The sequence below is a fragment of the Dermacentor silvarum genome, chromosome 8 (assembly GCF_013339745.2).
Source record: "Dermacentor silvarum isolate Dsil-2018 chromosome 8, BIME_Dsil_1.4, whole genome shotgun sequence".
NCBI classification, from domain to species: Eukaryota; Metazoa; Arthropoda; class Arachnida; order Ixodida; family Ixodidae; genus Dermacentor; species Dermacentor silvarum.
The window spans coordinates 28,830,688-28,854,416 of record NC_051161.1 but is presented as its reverse complement, the minus strand read 5'-3'; the positions used below and the strand labels follow the sequence as shown (position 1 = coordinate 28,854,416).

The 23,729-nt window shown below is 46.3% G+C and overlaps 1 long non-coding RNA gene across 1 annotated transcript in view; it reads left to right on the top strand.

The window, feature by feature from the left end:
- Positions 1–8,083: 8,083 nt before the first annotated feature.
- The window catches only part of LOC125947594 (uncharacterized), a 144,788-nt gene continuing 129,142 nt past the window's right edge, over positions 8,084–23,729 (top strand). Inside the window, exons 1-2 of the long non-coding RNA XR_007468418.1 lie at positions 8,084–8,305; positions 18,551–18,690. This is a non-coding gene — a long non-coding RNA (uncharacterized LOC125947594). The remainder of the gene's footprint in view (positions 8,306–18,550; positions 18,691–23,729) is intronic.

The following is a 23,729-nucleotide window of genomic DNA, read 5'->3' as shown; positions in this document are numbered from 1 at the left end:
TGTAATTGTGTTTACAAGCATTGTGCAAAGGTCCTACTCTCAAGTTAGTGCCATTTTTCAGAGTGGTGCATAATACATAAATATTGTCCACTTTAGATACATTATTCAGTGAAGTTCACAGAATTTCAATATTGCATTACATTGACGAGTTAGTTACAGAACTTGTTACTTGAATTTTTTTAATTCTGCAATTGTAAGAATGCTTAAAAAAATAATTTGACATAAATTGAAAATACATATCTAGAGTTAGTACTAGAATTTTACTTCTTTTAAATGCAGCAAGCCTTACCAAATCGTTGCTGTGGTTGCCAAGAAAAACAATTTCTCCGTTTCTTGCATTTAGATACCAGCTCCTGTGCTAAATCTCGCACTCCTGACTTTAGGGTAGTTGAGCACCGATACCAACTGAGGTACATTTTCAGTTCCACTGCTTGCCAAACGTTTTGGCCCTCCAGTATTCACTATGAATTTCCCCTTCCAACGCCAATAATTCTCTTAATTGAGAATTTTGTTTCACCACATTTCTTACATCTTCAGAATCGTGAAAGGCATGCAGCTGCAGGACGGATTAAGAATTTTCAACTTTTCATTGAGTTTTGTCAAGTTTACAGAATGTGGACTCCATGTTGAGAACTGTCTACAGCAATGTCAGATAAGATAACTATCTTTTGTCTAGCATACTTTCTTACCATCTGTTCAGGCACTTGAAAGATACGTCTAATTTAAAGCGTTCAGTAAGAGGTGGAAGTGGACGACACACCGTGAAAACACCCAGCCCTCCTCTGCCTATCAACTTTAGCCACCATGATAGCCCAGTGGCTATGGTATTGCACTGCTGAGCTTGAGTTCTCGAGTTCAACCTCAACTTCAGTGGCCACATTCCGATGGGCGCATAATGCAAAAACGCTCGTGTACCATGCATTTGGTGCATGTTAGAGAGCCCCAGGTGGTCAAAAATATATCTGGAGCCCCCACCACAGTGTGCCTCATAATCTGGTCATGGTTTTGGCACGTAGAAACCCAAAGTTTAACTTAAATTTGTACCTTCCAACTTACTTTACTAAAATAGTTTGCACACGTCATTCAAACATGCAGAAGTAGTCTAGTCGGAAGTGTTTCAAGATGTATGTGATATGTTTCAAATAATATTTTCATCAATGCTCTTGCTTTTGATGCTCTATTTTGGCATGCACAATTGTGCATAGGTGCAAAAAAAGCTACGATACATAGCATTCCTTGATGTGCCACTGTACAAAGCCCACAATGGACATGTGTTGAAATGTGCGTGCAACCATATACAGCTATTTACTGTGCTGACTCACGGGTACTGCAGATATAGCACTGGCACATCAAGCACACGCAACTTTGATACAACTATACCTATTGCATCGCGCTTCTTTTTTTTTTTTTTTTCAACAAAGTTTGATGCAAATTGACTTCAATGAGGACTTAGACTGCCTGTATAATGGCCAAAAGGGGCTTAGCTGAGTTCTCAATACTCTAAATCCATTCTGTTCTGTCGGTGGTTCTCAGTTGCAGTTGTCATGATCACTATGACTAGCTGACAGGTTATTCAGAGACCCCTATGTGTACCTTTTGGTCAAGAAAGATGAAGTGCGCACAGGAAGCGGTATTTGTTTCGGCTGTAGCAACCAAAAAGAAAAGCCTGTTACAGTTAAAGTGCCAGGAATACCTTTCAGATGCATTATGTCTTACTGACAATGCAAGATCAGTGCACCCTTTTTCGACACAAAACAATCAAAGCCAGAAGTCTTCTACAGCATCAACCCTGTTGCTTGTTTTTAAACTCTATATGAATCATTCAAGGTGCATGAGGAAATTTCACATAAATAAGGCGACGCAAATGCTTTGCCAGGCATTTGGCTCGTTTCTCTTGATAAACAGTGCTTGTCTGTGATAGACTTTGCTCGTTCTAGGGTGTAATAGAAGTCTCCAGAGAGTATATTTTTGGAAATGGTATTCCAGATCGCTTTAGCCTTGTCATTTTTATGTCATCTCTGCAAGGGAAACTGCTGATGGCTGTGCTTTTGTTGTCTATAGGACATTGCATACGGTGCTATAACGGATTAGGGAGGGTGCTGTGAAAGTGCTTAGATTGCGAACTTATTGTGTATAAAACTTTTTGCACATGCAGTGCTCAACATCGTATAAGCGAATTTCATTACTGTGAGCAAGTGCTCACCATAGCAGCCATCCGTGGCAGTCCAATGCTTCCCTGAAAAATAATTCTACGGACTTCATCTCCAACATGTGCGTGTGTATGTGTGTGCATTCGTGTTTTCGTATACACACACATTACGTAAAGCAATTGCAAAGGTGCAAATTCATACATAGACGTAGGTTCACAATAAATCCACATAAGAAGGTAATCATTTGTGTACTTTGTCCTTTAATTGTCAACCAGGGATTCTGTCTCTGCTAGAAGCAGCAATCGTTCGCACTTCACTTCTATAAACATGCGCATTTCGTATACTTATTGCTGATTCAGAGATGAGAGAGGGATCGGGGGAAAGAAAATGCGATTTCATTAGCTCTTGTTCTGCGGAACGCACGCTTCCCATAGTTTCCGCTGAGAGCGTGACATTCCTCCGTGTTTCCCTGGCACTTGGACGCATCCGAGCGGTGCTTATTTCGGGGGGGGATAAATAAGCGCGCGGGTCGATCGAGCCGAACTGCGCTATCGTCGCGCGCTGACCGGATTGCGGAGAACTCTCCCGAGGTGCGGTTGGGGGGATGCAATCGCCCGCGCTTCACAGAAGCAGCAGGTGCCGTCCGTCGCGTAGCCTCTCTTTTGTTTTCTTGTTCGTGCGTGCGGTCTCGGTCAAGCGCGCGTGATTGTTCCGTCAGTGGCGATAGCGCGTCTCACCGGCGCCGCGTTGATGGGGCAAAATCAATGGCTGATTGCTAATCGGCCGCACTCTCATTGTCTCGGCCGGCGCGTCCTTATCGGCGCGTTACGCTCGCGGCTTGCAACCGAAAGCTGGCATCGCCGGACGCGCGCATGCCGGCACCTCTCTCTGAGCATGCTGCTGCTGCTACCGGGATCACGTAGGCATCCGGTGCCGCAGCGGTGAGAACTCGCTCGCCGTGGGCATATATTTCCCGCTGACCGCGCACGGGCGCTCGGCTCGAAAGGCACGCCACACGCGAGATCGCGTTTCACGGCCGTTTAATAAATATGCTGATGGCAAACATTTCATACAGGTGCGCCTCCGCTCTTTCGGCTCATCGCTTGCCACGAGATTTTGGTTCACTATAGAGCTTTCATGTGGAGTTCTCCGGTGCAGCGTCTGTAATAGTTATATTTTGTTGCTGTGGGACGTTAATCCTCCCATCACTCCGTCAATCACTCAGTCAGAGTCAGTCTCATATATTTGTCGGTGCCGTCGACCGAAGCTATTCTGAATGCGTATAGCAAGCTACATGTTCAAACTACCACGGACAAGCAATCGGTTTTTGGTCTAATTACGGCTAATTAGAGAACCGTTGAAGGTTATTGATAACTTTACGAATTTCGCGCTTAAACCGCTTTCAAGAACTTCAAAACTGTCCAGTGACTCTACTGCAAAGAGCAACACAACGCCACCACCGACCAAAACATGTATAAACCTTCGGACGCCACAAAGCAAACTTCAATAAACGTAGACGTGGTACTATGCTTGGCACTGTTTCCGTCATGTTGGCGTTTTGAGGCAATCAGTGATGCCGTAGCAGCACCTTGAATCAATCAGATGTCGAATTTGACAATGTCCAGACCTCAACACCAGTTTTGTCCCACTGAAACTGTAGAAATAGGTTTGAACGAATGTGGTTGCGATATGAATGACGGCGCGGCTGCATATAGACTTCTTTTTCATGCGAAAACCACAACATCTAACACTTTCACACGCCACAAAGAAAGCTTCATGGAACATTGGTTTTCCTGGGTGCATTCCGCCATGTTGGAGTTTTGAGCCAATCAGGGAGGTCTAGCAGCCCCAAATCACGCAGCTTCATTGTCGGCTAGCAGAGTGCGTTCTGTCAATTTATGTTTGAATTGTTATGTGGCACGACAAACGCACTAAGTATCTCGGAGCACTAGCTTTATTTACGAGGGGAGCTGGTAGGGTCTGTCTCAAGGTTTAAAAAATATTGCAATTTTCTTTTAAACGTCCTTGGTCTGTCTTTATGGGAATGCTTCTGTGTCCTAATGGATATAAAGCGTCGTTTTCTGCGCGCTGGGGGACCGTTCCGAAACCCACCATACGTTATCTTCGTTATTGAGAATCTTTAGTCGGCGAAAAACCCGGACGGGAAGGGTAGGAAAGAAAGTATCTCTTTAAATGGTTGCCAGGCTGAGTGCTTTTTCGTTTTCTGATGTATTGTGTGTATTGTTTTCTATGTAATTTAATGGAGACCTGGGGTGGAGTCGCCAACGATTTCGAGGTGGAGTCGCCAACGATTTTTCGCGTTTCCGTCTTTTTTTTTTTATTTTTTTAACTTTAAAACTCCACTTTCGTTAAGTCACACGGCTACCAAATTTGAGCGAGCATAATAAGGATCGAGATCAGAGGGGCTCTTTTGTTAGTCAGAGCCATATACGAAGAAACGGACAACGAAGTCAAATAAAGCACAGGGGAGGTTGTTATGTTCACATAAAATGTAGTAGGGCCACCATCTAATGTACATAAGCACTCACCACTTCTCATCATCATCCATCCCAACACTTTCACTTCTCTTCCCTAGTGTAGAGCTGCAGACTGAAGTGCACCAGCTCAGGTCGGCCTCTCTCTATTCTCTTTCTTAAATGAAATGTAGAAACAATAAGGTGGAGAATACGTTCACTCCCCGTGAAGCGCGTCCCTCGCGCCCTTTCACACATACAGGGGCGGCGAGATTTCATCTCCATTGTCATACGGAACCTCACGGCGACGGCGACGGCGACGCCGACGGCAGAAATGTTAGTGTTATAATTGCACATAAAACGTGTAGGCGAGAAGGTAGACTTCCGGCCACGAGTGTCCCGTTCTGATCTCGTCGAAAACCTCTGAGCCGCCCCCAGAGGCTCCGGCACAGTCACCAGCCGCGCGCGTTTTGTGCGAACTCACGGCACTTCTCATCGGTTTCCTGTGTGTTGCCGGTGCTGCTGCATCATTTGTACCTGATCCCAACACTTTCCCTTCTCTTCCCTAGTGTAGCTGCAGCTCTTATGCTCGGGGCTATGTCACTCCCTCCCTCCATCCATCCGCCGTGCGCAGACTGATGCGCAGTGCAACCAGCTCAGGTCGACCTCTTTCAGAGCCATATTCAAATTTATTATGTTTGCTAAAATGGAGTAGTGCATCAGCTCTGGTCGACCTCTTTCTATTCTCTTTCTCTCCTAAATGAAATGTAGAAACAATAAGGTGGAAAATAAGGTAGTCCGGCCAGGTAGACAAATTGGGTCACTGGGTATGCGCCCGAACAGATAGCTTTGGCACTGCGTTTATGATATTGGTATTTGTCGATTCTCATGACCAGTCCCCCGTAACGGATGTGCCGAGGTGACACAATCAGTATGTTGCCTTAGATACATTAAGCCGATAGCGGCCCATTCGAGACACCATCCTCGTCGAGCGCGGCAGCTTGATGGTTAGCCATTGTAACAAAGTTGTTACCGGGATACTAGGAACCCTAGGGATAGTGGGGATTGCTACGGAGTTTCAGCTGGGGTGTTGTGATTACAAGATACACTTTGTAGTGGTATCATTTATTGTGTTTGACAGTAAGATTGCCACTTCGTGTGTCCGCTGATGTGCTCATAAGATTTCGTGATCCACAGATGGCATGGTCGGGGATCTGTGGCAGGATCGCACAAGAAAGCTATCGGTTACATTGACGCTTACATTAAAGAAACCATCTTCGATGGTTTCTGCCACGATTTTATTTTCTAACCATTGATCATTACGTTTCAAAGCAAATTCAAGGCTGATACACGTAGCGTTGCATTTACATTTGAGATCGACCTCGCCGTCACACGCCTGCCTTCACCGCTGCACGAAAACCGTTGCGGAACTCCCATTCTGATCGCGTTCGCTGTAAAATGACTGCTGGGACAAAATCGACACGAGACAAAAGGGGTCACGTGACGATTAAGTCTTGAAGTGATTAACATTGGGCGAGCAAAAAAAACTCAGTCTGGAGCGAACATACAGCAAGGAAAATGTAGGTCTTCGTCTCCTGTGTCTCTTTTTTTTTGTGTGTGTGACCCCGTAGCCATGTTCAAGATTTCGCACGCAAAACCGTTAGTAACAAATATGTCTAGAGCTGCGTACACGTACAATCAAAATGCGCATTATACAGAATTAAAAAACATATATTTAAAGGCTGAAACTTTAAAATTTATTTGAGTTGGGGCGGTAGAGTCCGGGCCACCGCGGTCCTCGGTTTGTGCGTTTGCGCCGCGCTTCGTATCTTAGACGTTCTTAGTCGAGCGTGCGCCGTCGATGGTGGCGCCGTCACGCAGGAGCAGAGCCGGAGAGGTCACGTGACCCGCTGGCCGGGAGGAGAGCAGCCGAGCAATCGGAGCGCGCGCCAGGGAGGAGGACGAGAGGCGCCGGGTTATAATAGCAGGTTAGGGAGCCTACATGCAACGCCGTTTTAGCATAGAGTTTCACACTACCGCCAAATTTGGTGGGTAGCCATTTTGATCCCCAGTCTTTCTGCCTTTTTTTGTCACGCTCTGATGCACTCATGTTGGCACGCGATCTATTCAATTTCTTTAATTTCTTTTGCGCCAATGCGCAAAAGAAACCTGCATACTTCTTTAATATACTAGTTGCATTTTCCTTTTATTTTAACACATCAAACTTACTTTTCTATTGCACGTCGTGCGACACATATAAAGCAACAAGTTATAAAGCACGGTGGCGTGCTCGTGGTAGTATTATCTCACGCCAAGAATGTGAACTGCATTAAGCATTGTCGTTGCCTTCCAGTTGTATATAATATATATAGGGTGCTTTTCGAAGTATGCTGTAATAAAGGCTGTCCTTACTAGTCTGTTTAACTCAAACGTAGACGTGCCGTGTACGGCGCTCAGACGCCATTTGTCTCTGGCTGCTGAGACCAAAGTCTATTGAAAGGTAATTAATTTCACGTCACCAAGGGTTGCGGGAAATGTGGTCTGTCGGCTGGTCTTTCGCCATTTTGTGCCCCAGATTTAACCCGCCAATTTAGCTGGCGGCGGCAAGTGACAAAGGCTGTCACCACCCTAAAACGGCGTTGCATGTAGGCTCCCTATAGCAGGTCTTAGCGCCGCGCGCTCTTCGCACGATGGACGCCGCTCGGCGTCCGTTTGGCTCCCGGTCTAGCGGTAAAGACCGCAAAAGAGTTCATACTTGATTCATTAACTTGGTTTGAATCGGAGTGCTATAGAAGCACTCCATTCATCCTCGTCGAGACTTCAACGTGGTGAATCTTGGTGAATCGAAAAAAGAAATAAAAATCGAAAAAAAAAAGAAACATACGCGACAATCGCAGAAACAGAACTATCACAGCTCCGCTGTTTCTGCAAATTTCACTTCGTGAAACTGACTGCATTCCCCCCCCTTTTTTTTTTTTTTCTGAAGATCATCTAGTCCAATATTGCAGCGAAATTACTTCCGAGTCTCCTTGCTGCGTCTTGCATTGCCGAAAAAAAGAAGGAAGAGAGTCGAGGGGCCTTGACAAAACCAAGCTGCGCTATCACCCGCGAGTGACGCCGTAATGGAGAGTTCCAGATTTAAGTTCGACCGGCTGACTGTATGGCACCAAAACTACAGTGGCTATAATTTAGCCACTGTACCAAAACGTAAGTACACGAGTGTCTGTCACGCCACGGTTGGAAACCGAAACCGCCGATGCGACGTTGTGCCTCTGTATCAGAGCACCAGTCACAGTGGTGGGCACCTCTGCGAGGATCGAGCTCTCACACGTGCCGTTGCCAAGCTCGTGACAGTTCTGCGAGAATCTCCGTTTGGGCTGCTTCCCTGAACTGGTCAACAACCGTCCGACAACCCCAGACGGACAAAGAAGCCGGGCATCTCCAAATGCATCCCAGGTTGCGTTCCGTAGTTTGATACCCTGGCAACACTGGTCAAGCAAACGAAGATGGCTGCCGCATATCGGCGGCATTTTCGTTTAGTTAGTTTATTTATAGCTGTGGTTATAGTTTAGTGATGTGTGCTAAAATTTGATCCTCTGCAACGATGTGTCGAGGCGCTTCGTCAAAGCCTAGAGGGTTTATAGGGGCGGACCGCCTTATCTTGATCGGCTCGGAAAAGAGGTGAGTGCAGCGACACCATGGCAGCCGATGTGCCTTAAATTGCGTACAAGCGTTGGGGCTGCTCAACTGCTCGCAAGTCGTGCCAGATATTGCCGAAGATAAGGAACATCGCCAGTCAGCCAGAAGTGAAAGGCGACGATCGAATGCGCGTTGTAGTATAGATTTCTTGCAAACTGTGCGCAACGCTTATTCACTGCTACGGGTCATTCGCTTTATTGTTTTTTGACGATGCATGTCTGCTGCACAGCGTTCACCAGCCTAATTTCGTAACGAGAAGCAGTGCGCTGTGCCGTTGCTTGCCGCAGATTTCATCAGATATTATTGAAGTGACTACGGAGGAAAGAAAGTTTATTTCCTTGCTCGTATTTTTCAATGCCTGCCAAGTCACTCCGTAATGCATGGGAGCCATAGAAGCCAGATGGACCATTGCGGCGCCATCACATTCCGAGTCATTCATACGTGTTACTGGCGCATCGATAACTTTCGCCAGGCCTGCTGCCGCTCCTTTGCTTTCGCACACGGTGTTTCCTTCGGTATAAGGTGCGATAAAAGAAAGTTGTGGCTGTGCCTCATAAACTGTGACCAACCGCCATGCAACTACTGGGAAAGTGGCGCCCTCTCAGCGGCTGCCAGTTCTGGCGTCAATGGGCTGGCACTGAAAAAGTACAGGAGATGCTGCGTTTTTATCGGCCACGTGCGGTTGTAGAGAATCATGCTGTGGCGCCGAGATGGCCGACTGTTTCCGTCGGACCCCGGCGTTGTCATGACGTTGTGTCGCATGATGCAGAGTAGTCCAAAGCATAATCAATTCGGAGCTGATATTTCAGCAACCTTAAGCGTACGACAGAGGCATCCTGCAGTTTGTTGGGATGGAGACAGCAAAATTATGAGACTTCCGTTTAGTGTAAATGGCAGGTATTGCTGAACGGATACGAATTCGTGCCAAAGAGAAAGCGAAGACAGCAGCGTGACTGTGGATACAGACGTTGTGCAAAATCCGCCTGCAGGCATGGCGCCTCGGGAGCTGCACTATAATGCACTAATCTGCGCGGAGTCGCGAACTACTAAAGCAACATTTAATTTCAAAGCGCCATTGGAAACTTATCCAGGCATTCCGAAGAGAAGTCATTCGTGCAGGCACGGAGCAGGATTGCGACGAAATAGGGCTTGTGTAATTCCGCAAGGCTAGAACAGCATATATGAGCGGTCATTATACAGTCGAACGCCTTTAGAACGAAGTGCTTGGGGCCTCCGAAATCATTCGTTATACTTTGTTTTAAAGGTTGCGCACCGCACAGCTCACAATAGAAGCGGGACAGAATTATTCATTCGTTATACAGGTAATTTCGTTGTAGAGGCGCTTGACTGTGGTTCCTAATTTACACAACGAAGAAAACAAATATCTGTTGACACCTAAGCACAGTTGTGAATGCGGAAGCGTTAATGAGCTGTCCTTCTACGTTTGCGCTGCGAGCAACGTGCTGACCGAGCCAGCAAGCAGCAGCAGCCTGCGGTGCGAGCCCAGCATGCAACCGACGCGGCGATGCCCTCTCCCCTCACCCAACACTTGGCGCGCTACTGCTGCAGCAGGACTTCCCTTTTGCCCGCTCTACTCCGTCGAGGCGCTCTAGTGCCGTGGCTTTGCAGCAAATGGTAATTTAGGTGCCGTTTCGCGGCTACAGACGCCGGACGCCTGCTTTTTCGCTCAATAAGCCATTTGACACCTTCGCATCAAAACAGTTCTTGACTGCGCGCCTTAAAGAAGCGAAGTAATACGCACGGTGAAGACAATTTTCCTCGACGTGATGTACATACGTGACAGTCTCTATCTTCGGTCCTCGAATGAAGCATAATTCACAATTACGTTGTTTGGCTTATACCTTCTCGCAACCGTTGCTTTGACGTATACGTAAGAATAAAGTACAGGGATGTCCCCACTCCTTGAGGCGTAATAAGGAAACTCAGGCACGTCAGTGTCACACTGCGAAGCGTTTAAGCACAAGGTGAACCTTGCAGCTCGCACGAACGCGCATGTTGCGCGCATTTGGAAACACCCGCACTTCATAATTAGTAACTCCGTACTTGCATGGAAAGAAAGAAAAAAAGGCGATGACGTTGCTGGGCTGAAGAGCTCTGAGGAAACGAAGTTGGGGTTTATCACTTTTATTGCGAATCGGGTGCATTTTTGCACACGTAGCTCTCAGAGCAGCCTTAGATGACTGACTGAAATTTCTTCTGTACTCGCATAACCAAACGGACAATTAAGATCAGGACGATAACAGTGTATGAGACAACTGCATCACGGAAGAGGTCAGGGAAATTGTCATTGCGCGTTCTCCTTCCTGCAAAACGTTTTGCAAATAATGTGGTTTTCTGTAGCACTATCCTGGTAGTGTAATCTTTCCTGAATGTTGCGTATACTTTTCAAATTGCCCATCTTGTTATTTTAGCACACCTTCGCTTCAGAAACGAAACAACACTTTGCGGTGCTTTTACCATGAAAACAAGCAGAACGGCACGCATCAGAATTACTTTGCTGTTCGACGTTTTTCTTGTTCGAGCTCCTGTGTGAAGGTATTGCGTCTTTTGTGAAATACACAGATGTAACAAAAAAGTAAGCGCCCCAAGGCCGTACCGCCAGGAATGCTACCTGCATCGACGGGTCCTGGCACCGGCCGCTTGGTGGTGACGGATGGCGTGGGCCGATTTTTTCAGTCCGGGCCCCGCCCGGGCCCGTTTTTACGTTGGGCGGCCCGCCCGAGCCCGATCAAAACTTTTATGGCGAGACCCGGGCCCGGCCCGGGCCCGGAAATAATCTACGTTTCCCGCCCGGCCCGGCCCGGCCCGCCACCCCTTTACCTTAGGCCCGAGCCCGGTCCGAGCCCGACTCGAAACCGGCCCGAACCCGGTCCGAGACCGAAAAATAATGTTTTTCAGAGTTGAGACGCCCGAGCGTAACTCACTGTACGTCACATGCACACCACCAGAAAGCCCGGCCCGGGCCCGGGTCAAAAAAGCACACGCCGTGCCCGAGCCCGGCCCGAGCCCGTGAAAAAACTGTTCTACCCGGCCCAGCCCACGGGCCGGGCCGGGCCCGGGCTTTCGGAAGCCCGAGCCCGTGCAGTGCTCTAATGGCGTGATATACCTTTTTTAATGCGAAAGCATTATTGCCCCATGAAGCGGAGAATCCGGCGTCCGGCGTTACCATCCGAGGGTACCAAAACCGACGTGACCAAGTGATGACGTCACGTTTCAATGTCAATGCAAGTCGATCCTTGCCCATGCCAAAGAAATTGATTGTAAAATTCGAAAATTGAGTTCAACCGCGTTTAAAACCCACCTGGCCCACTCCCAAAACTGACTTGGCCCAGTCCGAAAACTGAGTTAACCCACTTTCAAAACCGACCTGGCACCCTGCCAAAATTGACTTGGCCTACCCCCAAAATTTGGGCGGCCCACCCTCAAACTTCATCATTATCATCATCAGCCTATATTTATCTCCACTGCAGGACGAAGGCCTCTCCCTGCGATCTCCAGTTACCCCTGTCTTGCGCTAGCTGATTCCAACTTGCAACTGCAAATTTCCTAACTTCATCACGCCATCTAGTTTTCTGCCGTCCTCGACTGCGCTTCCCTTCTCTTGGTATCCATTCTGTAACTCTAATGGTACACCGGTTATTCATCCTACGCATTATATATATGGCCTGCCCAGCTCCGTTTTTTTCTCTTAATGTCAATTAGAATGTCGACTATCCCCGTTTGCTCTCCAATGCACTCCGCTCTCTTCCTCTCTTAACGTTAGGCCTAACACGTTTCGTTCCATCGCTTTGTGCGGTCCTTAACTTGTTCTCAAGCTTCTTTGTTAACCTCCAAGTTTCTGCCCCCTTTGTTAGCACCGGTGGAATGCAATGATTGTACACTTCTCTTTTCAACGACAGTGGTAAGCTCCCAGTCAGGATTTGGTGATATGCCTGCCGTATGCACTCCAACCCAATTTTATTCTTCGGTAAATTTCCTTCTCATAATCAGGGTCCCCTGTGAGTAATTGATCTAGATAAACGTACTCCTTTACAGACTCTAGAGGCTGACTGGCGATCCTGAATTCTTGTTCCCTTACAAGTTACCAGGCTATTGAACATTATCTATGTTTTCTACATATTAATCTTACACTTTCTCTGTTAAGGTCCTCAATCATTTGTTGTAATTCGTACTCATTGTTGCTGAATAGGACAGTCTCATCTGCAAACCGAAGGTTGCTGAGATATTCCCCGTTGATCCTCACTCGTAAGCCTTCGTAAGAGTCTAAAACCTTCAAACTTGATTTTGGCCAATTCGAGCACATGACCAAGTAATAACGTCATGTGGCATAGTCACGTGAGCAAGTAAGAACCTTAAAGTACAAGGTCACGTGACCAAATGATGACGTCATGTGAATGTCACCTGAAATGGGCGTCGAAATAGTATGAACATCGATATAGTCGACACGCCCAGAATCCTTTCGCATTCATTGCACGTAAGGAGACTTAAGCGCCTCTGTAACTTTCTTTATATCATCATCATCATCAGCCTATATTTATGTCCACTGCAGGATGAAGGCCTCTCCCTGCAATCTCCGCTAGGTGATTCCAATTCGCGCCTGCTTCTAGGGAAAACAATAACCGGTACGCCAAAACATCCTGCGTGGAATTTGGGACATGTCCACCTTATGAGTGGTACTAGTCTCAGCAGCAGTCTAAAAAATCGGAAAGCTTTTAAAAGTTTGAAGCGTCAAGTTTACTACTCTGCAACTCTGTAAACAGGATTTCTCACTTCTGTGAGCACAACCAGATTATTATTATTTTTTAGAGCCTTTAAAGAGGACGGAATGAATGTAGTGCCCAGGAGTGAAGGAAACAGCAGCCTTTTGAGAATAAAACTTTCGGAGGACAGAATTAAATGTAGTAAAATTTTAATACGGTATTTGTTGGTGAGCGTTCTAAATGTGGTCCTTCGCGTTTTTCTTTTTATAGTTCTTTTTTTCTCAAGGAAGGCAAGCCTTAGGCAGCTGCTTAGAAATCACCTTTCGCCTGTCCTTCGTTGGTATGTGCCTGTACGCAAACCAGGAACGAACAATGTCGTGAATGGGGCCGATTTTTTGCTCTATACGAGCGCCGACGGATGCTGTTTAAAGAACGCAGAGTCAATAACATGACGTTTATATTTTCTCGAAGTTTCTCATTTTAAGAAATTGCTTTGTCCAAATTAATCTGATGCTAACAATGACATTCTTATTTTAGCTGTAACTGGTCTGATTCAAATCGCCTCACTGATTAACTAAGAAAGGAGCATTGTAGCGTTTCACATGTACAGCGTATCGCAAAATCAGTACAGGCCAGGCGGTCATTGACGGCCTTCATTTTTTTTTTTTTTTTTTTTTTTGCGATAGACTGCTATTTGAATAGGAAGGGTACGAGCTACAGCTTCCTCTTAATGGGAAGACGACATACGATTCAAATTTGTGTCAGTGGTGACGTCAGAATTGTGCTTCGCAGAAACATTTACACGTCAGGCACTGGGAGCTGTGTTACATGCACTCGGCGCGTTACAAAGGCGTAATGACTCCTCTCGGCGCTGACGGTGGCGCGAAGAATCCGCGCGCGCTTGTTTTGAAACTCATGCGAGATCACGTTTTTTGCACTGCGCGTTCTGAAATTTCAGGCGAGCTAACGGCTTCCGGTTTTCTCACCTCGCTGTCAGCAGCGTCGTCTGTTCAGAGGCCATTCGTTATACGAGGCGCATTCATCCGCATACTCAAGCTCACCGAAGGGTGCAGTGCCGGCGAAATCTGCTGAGGGTATACGAATACTGCGCAATGGAAAACAGCGCCTTGCTTCCGCGCCGCTTGTATGCGACGTAACACGGTAGAAACGGAAGGGAATGATTAGGTCCGCGTGCAGTACACGTCACCCCTTCCCATTTTCCTGCACGTACTAGCTCCTTCGATCAGCTGGCGGTTAAATCAAGTTAGGGTGTTTAATGTAACGATACCGCACAGTGAGTTATGACGGACGCCAGAGTGGAAAGGACTTCGGATTAATTTTGGCCACCTTGGGTTCTTTTACGTGTTCCTAAGTGTAAGTATACACGAGCGCTTTTTCATATTACTCCTATATAAAGAAATGAGGCCGCCGAGGCAGGGAAACGAACCCGCTACCTCAAAAGCACTACGCCGTATAGCCACTAAGCCACTACGATGGGTATCAGCTGGTGACATTTATGTGAACACGACAGTGACGGGAGAGATGTTCGTCCCAGGTACTATTCGTACTTGAGAGCACAGACAGACAGAAGACACACCGATGTCATTTTATGCAGCTCCTGTGTGTCCAGCTTGGTCTTGTCTTCTATGCTTGCAAATTGTCGCTAAACGAAAACAGCGGTTTTCGCAAACACCAACGAAAACTTCGCTTAATTAAGCCGATTCCCACTGCGCGTGGGATCCGCACACTTTTATCGAGGTATAAGGTCTCTACTTCAAAAGCTTTCGGTCGGTACATGGAAAACGAGAAAAAGCACACAAACGAACCAACAAAAAAAATTGGACTCCGTCAGTGAAAGCGCCTTCTGATCAAAAGGCGCAGTGGATGCTTCCCCGTAAAACACTGCCAATACTCAATCAAGGTTTCCAAGCGGAGTAGTACAATCGCAGCGATATGTCGCTACTTTTTCGCGACTTTCACACCGTGCTTTTCCCCCTCCCCAAGTGTAGGGTAGCCAACCGGGCACGTCCTTGGTTAACCTCCCTACCTTTCCCTCTTCGTTTCTCTCTCTCTCACACACACACACCGTGCTACTTTGGTACTGCTGAAAGACGCCTTTCGGATAACATCGCTTCCTATTTCCAGATTCAAATCACCGGGCAATCAGTGAACGCGGGATATAGCAAGCACCGAATACGCCTCGCCTCGTTTAACAACGCTGTACGGCATGTAAGCGGCCGTTAGGGCAAGGGCGAGGGATTCGTGCGGCTATTCACTACCGTCGTCGTTGTAAATCAAGCCGCGAGTACGAGCGGGCCAGAGAGGCTGACTCATTCAACCGCCGCGAATGATGTCAACAACGGAGGTGGGCATCACTTATATAGCGCTGCAAGGTCTCCGACGGCGACAGACGACGACGCTCGTTCGCGGAGATCAGACGCCGAGCGCGGAGCGAATGTGCGCTACGGTTTCGTCCTCCGGCGATCAGGTGCCCGTTTTGGCACCAACGCATTTGGCGGCACATTGTGTTTATTCATTGAAGGTCCTTCCTTGTCGTTCATTCCCGCTTCTGATATTAGACTGGAGCTCTGCCATACGTATGCACGTGCACGAGCGGCTGCCGTAAATCAGGCGCAGAACGCCGTGTGACGGAAGAAGAGGGTCAGACGCAGAGCCAGCAGCGCCTACAAAAGCGGATGCCGGCAGGGAGCGTCCTTGTTTCGGTGTAGTCAACGGCTTCGGCGACACTCTGCGTTCGTAGAGATGGAGAGTATAGAATGCGCTCACTGACCGTGACTTACTACGCTATTAACGCGACGTTTGAGGCGCCAATCTCTGAAGCCACGCGCGCACTTCTCGGCGGCACCACTAGATGGCGTAGCGAGAGGAGCCCGGTTGCCGCATGACGCGTTTCTAAGCGTTCGCACGCACCGGTGCGCCATGCATTTATATGAGGCCTCGCGACGGCTTTGCGGTGGCGGCGCTAGATGAAGCCGAGTGTTTAGATCTTTTCTGCAGAATTTTTTTGTCTGTTCTTTTATCCTGTCTGCAGTACTGACGCACTCGCGCAATGCGTGTGTATTCTTATGTCAACCGTTACTATTAGCTTTCTTTCTTTTTTCATTTTCTGGGTATTCTTTCTTTTGCATTCGTGGTTTATTATTGAGGATGTTGGAACATCGGGCTCGCCCTTACAAAAATGATACATGACATTTTCCATCTTAACAGAAAGTCTAATGAGTGCAATAACAACCCAAATAATACAAATTCAACATAATTTCTCCAGCGGATTTTGTAAATGGCTCTTCAGTAACTTATTTTCCCAGGCGTTCGTTACTCAATTAACAACAGCACATATTCCGCTAGGGATGACGATTCGAAAGCCGTACGGGGAATTTGTTGTTCATATGAACCCGACAAGTTCAGGTGGAAGTCGTAGGCGAGGTCGAGGGTACGTCCTAATTTGTCTCAAAATGGCAGTTTGGAAACAGACTGAAGTTTAGAATAAGATAAATGGCACTAGTGAAGCTAGAATCAACTTATTAAGACTGTTTCACACGCATCCTTTTCCCTCTTACCCTGAAGAAAAAGAAATAAAGAGAACAAAAGGAAGCAAGGAAAAGTGGAGTGGTGACGCCGAGCTTGGTGGCGCACGTTTTCGTTGCAAGAACACGCTGACAAAATAAACGTTTTGAAGTATTTTTGAAGGTAGTCAGATAATACTATGCACACGATAGTCTGTGCAGAGAACGTCAATGCAACTTCGGAGATGTCTGCGCGTAAACTCCTCAAAGAACATTCGCCAAAGTCGGCTTCGCCGCAGTAAGACTGCTTGTGTGGCGAAGCCCGCATCTGCAACTGTCATTAATCACGCAGCGAGCGATGGAACGGAAAAATTATACGTGTAACGTTAAGAGACGGGAAGAGGACAGTATGGTTGGAGAGCGAATGGTTGTAGTTGATGTTACAGTTCAGCTTAACTGGAACAAGTGAAGTTTGACAAGTCATGTAATGCTTAAAGAAAATAACCGGTAGCGTACTTGAGTAGCAGGATAGTGTACTAAGGGAAGGTGAACGCAGTAAAGGATGGCTTAATATTACGTAAAGGAGCAGAGGGGAGTAGAAAATTGGCACTCACTTGAAGGGCGTCGGCTGGCACAAAATTGCACATCCTTTGGGGAGGCCTGCTTCCAGCAGTAGACATAAAAGATGATAATGATAATGCTGATGGTGATTTATGCGAATCCGGGCTTATCGAAGACCGGACGAGCCAAGTGAATGAGGTAAGTGCAGGGGTTGTCGGAAAAATAGAAGTAAATATCAAGCATATCGTAAGCTATCCGAAGCCTGTCAAAGATATGCGCCAAAGGCAGTCGGAGGCGGGCAGGATATCGAAGGCTTTGGAAGGAAGTGCTATGATAGGGCGCACTTTGTTTCGAAAGGTCATACACTATCAGGTGCCAATTCGTCGCACAGTACACACTCAGCAAATGTTCGCCTTTGAAGCAGACAAGTGCTTTTTTTTTCTTTATTTTTTCATGGCAAATACCATTGAAAGGTGCTTCTTCACCTTTGGCTGTGGTATCCGAAAGCATTCTAGTGTTGTATGGTGCGAAGAAGCTGCAGGATGTTTAATTAAAGAAACAAACATGTGCTGACGTGCTTGCGTAATTAGAAGATAATGTAAATAAAGGCTGTCTCAATAGCTGTTCTTTTGCCTTTGATACTAACTTAAACTTGTATTTCGTTTCTTATTCCATTTAAAGTATGATTTCTTATATTTTTTGCTGCTCGATTCTTGGCTAATCACCCACAGAATGTATGCAGCAGTGCCGCATACGGGGTTACTGCTACCCTCTCAGAAAAGCGCAAGCTAGAACCCTGCCGCGGGCCTACGAGGACACGCGAGGGGCGGTGTGTACCGGGTATGGATAAAGCACTGGTTTGTTTCCGGTTGTTTAGCCCGCTTGAACAACCGCTGTCCTTTTCGGAGGTTGAGATGTGCCGTCTCTTATGCACCATCTCGAGAGCGTTTGCTACCACCCGTCCCGCTCTCTGTGCGTATAGACTTCGAAAGCCCACGAGCCCGACACACACGTGGTAAAGCCACGGTATGACGCGCTTAAAGGATGTCTAAGCTCTGGCTTAAACACATGACGCAGGCGTCAGCATATGATACGAACACAGGTGTCGAAATCAAACGTGGGAGCATTAAAGGGGGCACTAAAGAGATACGATAAATCAGCTTAGACTGATAAAGTATTCTTTTTCAAGAGTCTATTTTCGCTGATTTCGCGCTAACGTGGTTTATTATTAGGCGAGTTTTGTTTCTTTAATTTCGCGCCGAAACGCGAGCGCCTGTGCGTCAGTGGGACGTCACGAATTTCAATGTATCTCTTTTCTTTTTTTTTTCGTATTTTGTTCATTGTGGCTCAACAAAAGTTATTTAAACTTGCTAAGTTAGTTCTGCTGCTCTTTTAAAATACAATTTATGCCACATTTACAGATAAAAGCAATTAACTAGGCCCGAGCAGCCGTCGTCAAGATCCCTGACGTCACAGCGAGCTGGTACGGGAACTTAACAGCGGCGTCGCCACCGGTCTTTTGTGCTTACGTCATTTGTGGCATACCAAGCCTCTTCTCAAGGTAAGCGTGACTTTTAATTTGTATCGTAGAGGGGTGATTTATTAATACAGATGCAATTATTTTCACTCTAGTGCCCCGTGAAGGACACGGGGTAACTTAGTACGTCGCCTTGTATACCAGTGCTTGAGTCTGGGATACCGCTGCGCTAAACTTTCTCGCTCAAAGCGAGTGCCTGAACGAAACTCCGCGAGCAGGGTGATGAAATCCACCGGTAGTGGCCGCAGGTGCGAGAGAAATATCCCGTGACATTGACGTAAAGCGCATGCAGGCCGCTTCGCTGTTACGAAGCTGTCATCCTTGAAAAGTGGCGTACGGTTTAACGCGCACGCGTTCTTTTGTTGTTTTCCGTCCTCGAGATGGTTTGATGGCGGTCACCATGACGTGGAAGTGATGGCGTTCAAGCGAACAGGTCAAGGAAATAGAAAGCGATGATAGTCTATAGCCTTTCTTGGTCGTTTTCTTCGCAATAGAAAATTTTAAAAAGTATTGTCGTTTTTTGGACATCTGCTTATGACTTTGAACAGAAGAATTGATTGTACGCTCTATCTTATTCTGGTTCGTAAGGTTACTTTGATTTTATTTCGTCTCGCATTGCCTTAATCTTTCGTTTCCGTTAAACTAAAGAGAAATACATTACGTACCATTTTGCAATGTTCCCGACGCGCTGGGTTGTCGTTTCTTTCTCGGTAATTCAGTTTGCTTGCTCTTACAGATCTGGGGTAAATGAAACTCGGGAGGAGTGTGTGAGAAAGGGGTAGGAAAAGGGGAGAGTTGGTGTTCTTCGTTGTGGGCGAAGAGGTGCTGGACAATGCACCCGAAGTGTAGACGATGACAAGTTACCAAACTTCGGTGTATTGTCTGTTTGACAGTCACTTTAGCATATACGCCAAAGAGGATGAAGGCGAAAGCCTGCGCGCTCACGAGAGATTCATTAAATTACTTGAAATTCTCATTCGGATGCGTTCTTACTTCCTATTACTTGTTTTCTGCCACCAAAGGTCGTGAGTTCGACTCCCGCCAAAGGTCGTGGGTTCGAGTGTCTTAACTCTATTTTAATTAAGGTAGAGTTAATTAAGCCACTTGAATCCACGACCTTTGTTGGTGGCACCACGGCGGCACCATGTGGCATGGTGGCTCCATGAATCATTCGAATGCCTTTTTCGTATTACTTGTTTTCTCCCACCAAAGGTGGTTGGACTACCACCAAAGTTCGAGGGTTCGAATCCCACAAAAAGTCGTGGGTTCGAGTGCCTTAATAACTTTATCCCAATTAACTGTACCTTAATTAACTTCGCCTTAAGTAACACCAAAGATCTGGGGTCCGACTCCCTTAATTAACTCTACCTTGATTAGGGTACAGTTAATTAAGGCACTTGAAATCCACGGCCTTTGTTGGTGGGACCATGTTGGCACCAACGCATAGTGACTTTATGTGGTATGGTGGCACCATCAATTTTGGTGCTATCGAATTTTCCGGACGGTCAAATTTTCGAATCACGAGCCTTCTAAAGATCTCGCCTTAAAAGTCTTTATTCCGTTTTTTAACGGATATTTCCGCTCGAGATTATTCGTCCCCTGCCAAAGGAAATCAAGAGTGGGGTGTCAGGGTGGAATATGTAATACCTAGGTGGTATAGGAGAGTGATGATACAGGAATTTGGCTTGTCTGTTGTTGCCATTATGGTGATAGGACTATCTCCTCCGCTCGAAAGGAACCTCAGAAGGATACGCACACGTATCCTGTATTCTACTTATCAGTATCCTGTATCCTACTTAGCAGAGTCGGCCATCTTACCATGTGTTTTTGCATAACTTTCACCTAGTCTCGGTAAGTTTGTGTTGTATTCTCCGACGGTATTGTTGCCAGCTTCATCCGTCGTTGTTGTTCGAAAATGGAGCATTATCATAATATATGTTCAGCAGTTTGTGGTGTTTGCACATTGCTTGCAGATAGAATCTTGAACGGTGTGTGATGGTTAATTGCATTTTATTTAATGAAGGAGGCGGCGTCCGGAATTGTTTACCGCGTTCTCGAAGTTCTATCAGAATTCGTATTCTCTCCAAGCTTATGCTGAAGGAGATCTCCTTCTTCATCATAATCTATTTTCAGTTCTTGCACCCAGGCACGTGTTCCCGGCTGTAAGGCTTTTTGAGCAGCTTGGCGCGCTTTTTCGTTGCCAGGGGTATAGACTTCTCGTAATTCGCCTCTAATGGCCACGCCACACTTTTGAAGCACTAAGTACAATTTCAACTGATACTTGGAAGTCATGTCAAGACGTAAATATATTAAACAAGAGTGGGATTTTAGATTCTAAGACTGCCCCAGACGTGAGAAAAGAGTTCCACTATTATAGTCCTCCCCTTCCTGTTTTTTTCTCTCTCGTTGTAATGAAATATTTGTCCTTGATGGTATAGACTGAAAGAAAGCTGCCCTTGACAATTCAACTCAATTAAATAGGGTGAGAACATGTGACAGCGTGCAACGAGTCGAGTGGCGCTGACGCAACTTCATGCTGCTGTGATATCTGGCAACACGCAATCAGTGTAGCATGATTTCACGGTTTGACCGGATTGTGTCGAACACGTGTTATCGTGTGCACCCTGACCGATAAAAGCAACGGTGACATGGGTAATCACAGACTCAACTCACATTCTTGTAGCCATGTGTGTAGAAAAAAAAAAGGAACAATGTAGAACATTGAGGACAGGAGGACACCTATGATTGAAAAAGAAAAGATGTGGGTCAACTGCTTGATTTAGCGCACGCTTATGCAACAAAGAGCACATCAGCAAGGTTGCCGCTGCAGGTTTAGATTGCAGTAGCTATAGCCATGCAGTGAGGGTGGCTTTCCCGGCATTGAACTTCAGCGCAGCATTATCGTCTTGCCCTGAATCATAATGATACGCGTCAAGTGCACTGAAGTACACGACTTTGAATTTGCGCGGTGTACGTGGCTTAATGCGGATTCGAAACCTCCTTAAAAGACTCTGAAGAGGAACTCTGTCAAGCTTGGCTTGCACAATGCACTTATGGAATGCTAGAAAGGTCAGCCTTCTGGGAGCTAAGCTTTGGAAGGCAAAAAAAAAAAAAAAGAGAGAGAGAGAGAATCTAGGGACCAACAGCACCTTGAAGTTTCCGCTGTAGCATCTTGTGATGCCATGAGTTTGGTCCGCTTAAAAATCTGTTTGCATCTGGTGCCCCACCTCCACACCATGGACGGCGTATCCTCGTATCCTAAAAAACAGCGTCGTCGGGATGTTCAACGTTAAATATTGATTAAATATGAGAACAATCGACACACACAAAGGTTTAGTCAGACAACAGTGGTCGACTCTTTATACTACTGAGCTGTTTTAATAACGTTATTAATAGCACAAAACGGTTACCAATCCCTGCTCTGAATCACAACGCAGGTATGCACGTGCGGTGATTGCATGATAGCCTTTGTATCCGTTTGATGGTATTCTATCGATATAAGTATATAACTTTTGAAAATAAAAGTCGGTTGAAAGATAGCGCTAGTTTTTGTCGTTCTTCCTTGTCCGCGTCACCTAAGCGCTATGGCCCCAATACCTGTATCAAAGAACTTGCCCCTAAATCTGTACTCCTTGTTTAACAACGTCGCGGAAAGACGGGTCGTGTCCATTCCAGACCCCGGGTTTGTCAACATCCTCCAGGCCAGTGGCGTTTATCCTTTTCAGAAGTGATCTATAGAAACGACCAACTGAAAAAAAAAGAAACTACTAAAGAAATACTAAAATTTATTCGCATAAAACTGCGACTGAAAGGACTTACGATTGCAAGCTCGTCTATTTACACATTGTACCGCTGACGTATATATACCATCAGGATAAATTGAAACGCGAACAGGAAAGAACTTATGAAAACGCTCGTTACGCGTAATTGCATCGAAGCGTGGCGTTTAAATCGCTCTGTAGCCGATTTCTAAGCATGGAGTATAGTTCCTATGGGGGACGTCTTGGAGTCTGAATCAAGCCCCCGTTACAAATGCAGATTAACCTGAAAATAGAGCAGCGCACTGGAGTAGTATCGCGGAATCGTTCGCGCTTGAATTTGTGCTGATAGTACGTGTTCGTGCTCATCAATCTCCATTTAATGTCGCGTTTACGAACCAGCGCTATAGTCGCGCAGAAACTATACGCCGCTTATTGGTGAAACCTGTATGCTAGTATATGGTGTGCTATTGTGGCGTCGTGTTGCATGCACACGACAAATCATGGCTGTTGTCTCCGAGATTTCGGTTCACATGTTCGCGGTTTCTCACACTTTTTCTTGTTTTGTTTCGTTATTTCGTGATTAGATATATGACACACAAGAGGCTTCGGACAGGATAACACGTGTCAGTGCAATGACTAAGTATAAGTTGTTATTGCGAGCACAGTTTCGAGCTATCAGACATCTACGGGGCCCATATCATGGAGGCACACAGGAGGCACACAGGAGGCTTTAAGAACCAAGTCAAATGCTAAATATAACTTGAAGTACAAATTCTTTGACGTGAAGCCGTGTGCGTAGTTTGAGGTTTGGTAATTGTATCACGGGTTTGGTAATTTCGTAGCCACCGGTGTGGGCGAAATTGACTAATGCGAGACTGTTATAGCGTCCGAGAAGACGACGAGAAACGCCCGTGATGTATGTTTAAAATTTCGCGAGATGACGTCACAATCGATAATGCAATTCGAAATTAACAGATGGCCACACGATGACCACACCTTCGCCTATGGTTTTAGGTATAAACAAATGCAGTTTCTTACGCGAACAGACTTGAGACCCTGGTCACTTTGTGCGTGTTGTAAATGGACATGCTACTGTGCGCATTTAATTGTGACATTTGATAAAACAATAGGCGTTTCAAGTTTGCACACGCCATTCAGTAGTGAGAACGTAATTGAATATATGTTTTGCGTCACTTGGTCTGAGGAGGGCTCAGTTACTTAGTAGTTACAGTATATCCTTTTGCATTCTTAATCCTACCACTACTCGACACTCCATCTAAACTGTATAGAAAGCGGGTGGCA